Here is a 7,563-nt window from a genome sequence, read left to right as displayed (position 1 = left end):
GATATATTAGTGACAAAATAGCTTCAAAATGTCCTTGTCCATGTAGCTATATTCTTTTAAATCTGCCTCAAGACTTGTTCTTAAAGACCCTGAAATAGCCCTCCATCTGCTGGCATCCTTACTAAGATCATGTCCTCTTATTAGTAGCTGAAAACAATATATGGTCACTGTGAAGGACAACACCTATTTCACTATTTCAAGATGGCTCCGGGATGCCATGTGCTTCATTTCTCTGAATATAGAGATATGGTGAGAGTGAGGATCAACAACTATAGAAAAGTGTACATCAATCTCACCACATTGGCGGCTATCAATGGCAGGGACTATATGACTTTCTAGGTGTCAGGCATGGAGCTGACTTTCCAAGTCTTCAGAGCCCATGGCTCTTTCTTCTCTCATCAGACCCTTTCTAATTCCTTCCAGAATAAGAAATCCAGGATATAAGTTATCTACAGGCCTTTAACAAGGCTTCATTTTAATACAGTCTGCTATTTCCTCACATAGGGTCCTAGCATGAGTAAATAGGACCCCCAAATATGCAAGGTCCCTGTATATTATCAAACCAGAAAACACTAAATATCTGTTTTCCCCAAAAAAGACCAAGAATAACTATATAGGAGTATGAACAGGCAATCTCTGTTATCCTCAGGGCCAGTGTTCTGATCCCCTCCTCAAGCCAGGAACCTCAATTTCCATATACAAACACAGCCCATTAAATAGTTGAAATCTATACCTCTTTGCTCCAAGAATTTTCTGAGACTCACTCTGGTCCCTGAATCAGGCTTAGCTTTTCAACAAATTCAGTCTCTGAATGCCCTGAGTACTATTCTAGACCTCTCCATCAAGAAGAGGATCAGAAGAAGATACTGAAAATTGTTCATTAACATATCCATAAAACTGTCCCCCAGCGTAGCTCTTTCTTCCCTAGAGTGCACACGGACATCATCAGTTCTGGACAAAAGGTTCTCCACTGAAACAAACTTTTCTCTGTTCCTTTGGTTCATCAATGTAAGGCAGATGACGGATTGAGGAATCATATCAGTTATTAAGAAACTATGACTTGGCATGATGATGTTTATGACCTTTACTCTTTAGGATGCTAAGGCAGGAGGGTCAGGAATTTGTAAGACCACAGAGTGTCTTAAAGTAAAAATTACTTGAGACTGGTAGAACACTTTCCTAGCATGAATAGGATTTTGACCTCTACTCTAGTATCAGAAAAAGAAAATCAAACTCAATGAGTGTATCGTATGAATAAGGCTGCTGGAAATCTAAATGTGTAAATGTGATCATGAATTGTGGACAATGTGTGTATGTTTGGTGTGGGGTGACATAGACGGTTGCATAAATAGATGCACTGAAGTTGCAAAATGATTTGTGTTAAAATGATTTGAGGGTTCATGAGATGCCTTGGTGAGGGGGCGCTGAGTTTCATCCCTAGGATCCATATGGTAGAAAAAGAGAACTAACTTCAGCAGGTTGACTCTGACCTCCACATCTATGACATTGTATAACACACACACATACAAATTCTAATATTAATAAATAAAATGCAATGGAAGATTTAAACCCATTAATTAGAAGCTAAGAACCTACACTCAAATATTACATGTAAGAATGGGCAGAGATAGTGTTTTTATATTTTTATCATACTTTATATTACCTCATATAAATTAAATAATTTATATTAATTTTAATATCTAAATTTAGAGTTGTAAAAATTATTATAATTTATAAACATATAAATCATAATCAAGATTTATATATATATGAATGAATAAATAAATGAGTGGAATTTCTGAATTCAGCAAACAAAGTTCAAAGTGAATTTTAGAGGTACATACCTGGAACACCTCTTACTGCAACTCTTGAGATGTTCAATCAAGAGGATTGTGACTTTGAAATGAGGTTATGTCACATGGAAAAGCCCTGTTGCCAGCAGGAATGAAGAGGGGGGAAATGAGAAAGGAAAAAGAGCTAGAATATGGGAGGGAAAGGAGAGAATGAGCACACTTGAAACCTTACAATAGAAAATATTTGTGTGGGCTGCAGAGGTGGCTCAGTGGTTGAGAGCATGGGATACTCTTTCAGAGAACCTGAGTTCAATCCCCAACAACCACATAGTGGCTCACAACCATCTATAATGGGAACATCTTCTGGTGTGTACCATATATATAGAATGCATATTCATAAATAAAAATTTTAAAGAGGAAAGTATGTGTGTGCTGATCAGAACTGAGGTTAGCATAGTATTTGGATTTCATGACCCAGTTTCATATTCTTACTCCTATTGAGGCAGACCCAGTACTCGGTGCATCAGGCAACCCCCAAATATAACTAACATTGTTTCATTCACTACAAAGTATTGAAAACATGAAGCATTATCTCAATACCCTCTGTCTGGAGTGATCATTAGTCATTTCTTTGTATTAAAGAATTGCATATATTGATTAGATGGCTAGGACTTTTTTCTTTCCAAACAGAAGAATTGAAACTGACACAATGAGGGCTGTTTCCCACTTTGCGTACAGGAATAATACACTGTTAGATCTGTGTTGCATAGATGGTGCCTCAGACATAACAAACACTGATGGGTCAAGTGGAGGCTATCTAACCTTGAATTGAAGTCTGCATGTTTTGAACTGTTTTGATAAAGTAACAATTTTTAGTTTCCAACTTGTTTCATGTTGAAAATTTAGGGTCACTGACATGATTAGAAAATTGGATTCCGACACCCGTGGATCCCGGCCCGCAGCAGCTCTCTGCTCCCAGACCCGGTGAGAGAGAGACCCAACCGCCTGGTCAGGTGGGCACTCCTGAGGCTGCAGAGCAGAAGAGACCACCAACACTGCTCACCCCTGCCCACATCCCTGGCCCAAGAGGAAACTGTATAAGGCCTCTGGGCTCCCGTGGGGGAGGGCCCAGGAGCGGCAGGACTTCTGCGCCTGAGACACCACCGGATCCTGAAAGAAACAGACCGGATAAACAGTTCTCTGCACCCAAATCCCGTGGGAGGGAGAGCTAAACCTTCAGAGAGGCAGACAAGCCTGGGAAACCAGAAGAGACTGCTCCCTGCACACACATCTCAGATGCCAGAGGAAAAAGCCAAAGACCATCTGGAACCCTGGTGCACTGAAGCTCCCGGAAGGGGCGGCACAGGTCTTCCTGGTTGCTGCCGCTGCAGAGAGCCCCTGGGCAGCACCCCAAGAGCGAACTTGAGCCTCGGGACCACAGGTAAGACCAAATTTTCTGCTGCAAGAAAGCTGCCTGGTGAACTCAAGACACAGGCCCACAGGAACAGCTGAAGACCTGTAGAGAGGAAAAACTATACGCCCGAAAGCAGAACACTCTGTCCCCATAACTGGCTGAAAGAAAACAGGAAAACAGGTCTACAGCACTCCTGACACACAGGTTTATAGGACAGTCTAGCCACTGTCAGAAATAGCAGAACAAAGTAACACTAGAGATAATCTGATGGCGAGAGGCAAGCGCAGGAACCCAAGCAACAGAAACCAAGACTAATGCCATTATCGGAGCCCAATTCTCCCACCAAAACAAACATGGAATATCCAAACACACCAGAAAAGCAAGATCTAGTATCAAAATCATATTTGATCATGATGCTGGAGGACTTCAAGAAAGACATGAACACACTTAGGGAAACACAGGAAAACATTAATAAACAAGTAGAAGCCTACAGAGAGGAATCGCAAAAATCCCTGAAAGAATTCCAGGAAAACACAATCAAACAGTTGAAGGAATTAAAAATGGAAATAGAAGCAATCAAGAAAGAACACATGGAAACAACCCTGGATATAGAAAACCAAAAGAAGAGACAAGGAGCTGTAGATACAAGTTTCACCAACAGAATACAAGGGATGGAAGAGAGAATCGCAGGAGCAGAAGATTCCATAGAAATCATTGACTCAACTGTCAAAGATAATGTAAAGCGGAAAAAGCTACTGGTCCAAAACATACAGGAAATCCAGGACTCAATGAGAAGATCAAACCTAAGGATAATAGGTATAGAAGAGAGTGAAGACTCCCAGCTCAAAGGACCAGTAAATATCTTCAACAAAATCATGGAAGAAAACTTCCCTAACCTAAAAAAAGTTATAGCCATAGACATACAAGAAGCCTACAGAACTCCAAATAGATTGGACCAGAAAAGAAACACCTCCCGTCACATAATTGTCAAAACACCAAACGCACAAAATAAAGACAGAATATTAAAAGCAGTAAGGGAAAAAGGTCAAGTAACATATAAAGGGAGACCTATCAGAATCACACCAGACTTCTCGCCAGAAACTATGAAGGCCAGAAGATCCTGGACTGATGTCATACAGACCCTAAGAGAACACAAATGCCAGCCCAGGTTACTGTATCCAGCAAAACTCTCAATTAACATAGATGGAGACCAAGAATTCCATGACAAAACCAAATTTACACAATATCTTTCTACAAATCCAGCACTACAAAGGATAATAAATGGTAAAGCCCAACATAAGGAGGCAAGCTATACCCTAGAAGAAGCAAGAAACTAATCGTCTTGGCAACAAAACAAAGAGAACGAAAGCACACAAACATAACCTCACATCCAAATATGAATATAAAGGGAAACAATAATCACTATTTCTTAATATCTCTCAATATCAATGGCCTCAACTCCCCAATAAAAAGACATAGATTAACAAACTGGATACGCAACGAGGACCCTGCATTCTGCTGCCTACAGGAAACACACCTCAGAGACAAAGACAGACACTACCTCAGAGTGAAAGGCTGGAAAACAACTTTCCAAGCAAATGGTCAGAAGAAGCAAGCTGGAGTAGCCATTCTAATATCAAATAAAATCAATTTCCAACTAAAAGTCATCAAAAAAGATAAGAAAGGACACTTCATATTCATCAAAGGAAAAATCCACCAAGATGAACTCTCAATCCTAAATATCTATGCCCCAAATACAAGGGCACCTACATACGTAAAGGAAACCTTACTAAAGCTCAAAACACACATTGCACCTCACACAATAATAGTGGGAGATTTCAACACCCCACTCTCATCAATGGACAGATCATGGAAACAGAAATTAAACAGTGATGTCGACAGACTAAGAGAAGTCATGAGCCAAATGGACTTAACGGATATTTATAGAACATTCTATCCTAAAGCAAAAGGATATACCTTCTTCTCAGCTCCTCATGGTACTTTCTCCAAAATTGACCATATAATTGGTCAAAAACCGGGCCTCAACAGGTACAGAAAGATAAAAATAATCCCATGCGTGCTATCGGACCACCACGGCCTAAAACTGGTCTTCAATAACAATAAGGGAAGAATGCCCACATATACGTGGAAATTGAACAATGCTCTACTCAGTGATAACCTGGTCAAGGAAGAAATAAAGAAAGAAATTAAAACCTTTTTAGAATTTAATGAAAATGAAGATACAACATACTCAAACTTATGGGACACAATGAAAGCTGTGCTAAGAGGAAAACTCATAGCGCTGAGTGCCTGCAGAAAGAAACAGGAAAGAGCATATGTCAGCAGCTTGACAGCACACCTAAAAGCTCTAGAACAAAAAGAAGCAAATACACCCAGGAGGAGTAGAAGGCAGGAAATAATCAAACTCAGAGCTGAAATCAAACAAGTAGAAACAAAAAGGACCATAGAAAGAATCAACAGAACCAAAAGTTGGTTCTTTGAGAAAATCAACAGGATAGATAAACCCTTAGCCAGACTAACGAGAGGACACAGAGAGTGCGTCCAAATTAACAAAATCAGAAATGAAAAGGGAGACATAACTACAGATTCAGAGGAAATTCAAAAAATCATCAGATCTTACTATAAAAACCTATATTCAACAAAATTTGAAAATCTTCAGGAAATGAACAATTTCCTAGACAGATACCAGGTATCGAAGTTAAATCAGGAACAGATAAACCAGTTAAACAACCCCATAACTCCTAAGGAAATAGAAGCAGTCATTAAAGGTCTCCCAACCAAAAGGAGCCCAGGTCCAGACGGGTTTAGTGCAGAATTCTATCAAACCTTCATAGAAGACCTCATACCAATATTATCCAAACTATTCCACAAAATTGAAACAGATGGAGCCCTACCGAATTCCTTCTATGAAGCCACAATTACTCTTATACCTAAACCACACAAAGACACAATAAAAGAAAGAGAACTTCAGACCAATTTCCCTTATGAATATCGACGCAAAAATACTCAATAAAATTCTGGCAAACCGAATTCAAGAGCACATCAAAACAATCATCCACCATGATCAAGTAGGCTTCATCCCAGGCATGCAGGGATGGTTTAATATACGGAAAACCATCAACGTGATCCATTATATAAACAAACTGAAAGAACAGAACCACATGATCATTTCATTAGATGCTGAGAAAGCATTTGACAAAATTCAACACCCCTTCATGATAAAAGTCGTGGAAAGAATAGGAATTCAAGGCCCATACCTAAACATAGTAAAAGCCATATACAGCAAACCAGTTGCTAACATTAAACTAAATGGAGAGAAACTTGAAGCAATCCCACTAAAATCAGGGACTAGACAAGGCTGCCCACTCTCTCCCTACTTATTCAATATAGTTCTTGAAGTTCTAGCCAGAGCAATCAGACAACAAAAGGAGATCAAAGGGATACAGATCGGAAAAGAAGAGGTCAAAATATCACTATTTGCAGATGACATGATAGTATATTTAAGTGATCCCAAAAGTTCCACCAGAGAACTACTAAAGCTGATAAACAACTTCAGCAAAGTGGCTGGGTATAAAATTAACTCAAATAAATCAGTTGCCTTCCTCTATACAAAAGAGAAACAAGCCGAGAAAGAAATTAGGGAAACGACACCCTTCATAATAGACCCAAATAATATAAAGTACCTCGGTGTGACTTTAACCAAGCAAGTAAAAGATCTGTACAATAAGAACTTCAAGACACTGAGGAAAGAAATTGAAGAAGACCTCAGAAGATGGAAAGATCTCCCATGCTCATGGATGGGCAGGATTAATATAGTAAAAATGGCCATTTTACCAAAAGCTATCTACAGATTCAATGCAATCCCCATCAAAATACCAATCCAATTCTTCAAAGAGTTAGACAGAACAATTTGCAAATTCATCTGGAATAACAAAAAACCCAGGATAGCTAAAGCTATCCTCAACAATAAAAGGACTTCAGGGGGAATCACTATCCCTGAACTCAAGCAGTATTACAGAGCAATAGTGATAAAAACTGCATGGTATTGGTACAGAGACAGACAGATAGACCAATGGAATAGAATTGAAGACCCAGAAATGAACCCACACACCTATGGTCACTTGAGTTTTGACAAAGGAGCCAAAACCATCCAATGGAAAAAAGATAGCATTTTCAGCAAATGGTGCTGGTTCAACTGGAGGGCAACATGTAGAAGAATGCAGATCGATCCATGCTTATCACCCTGTACAAAGCTTAAGTCCAAGTGGATCAAGGACCTCCACATCAAACCAGACACACTCAAACTAATAGAAGAAAACTAGGGAAACATCTGGA

Source organism: Rattus norvegicus, chromosome 8 (genome assembly GCF_036323735.1).
Source record: "Rattus norvegicus strain BN/NHsdMcwi chromosome 8, GRCr8, whole genome shotgun sequence".
Classification (NCBI taxonomy): Eukaryota; Metazoa; Chordata; class Mammalia; order Rodentia; family Muridae; genus Rattus; species Rattus norvegicus.
Note: the sequence above shows the minus strand (reverse complement) of the source record.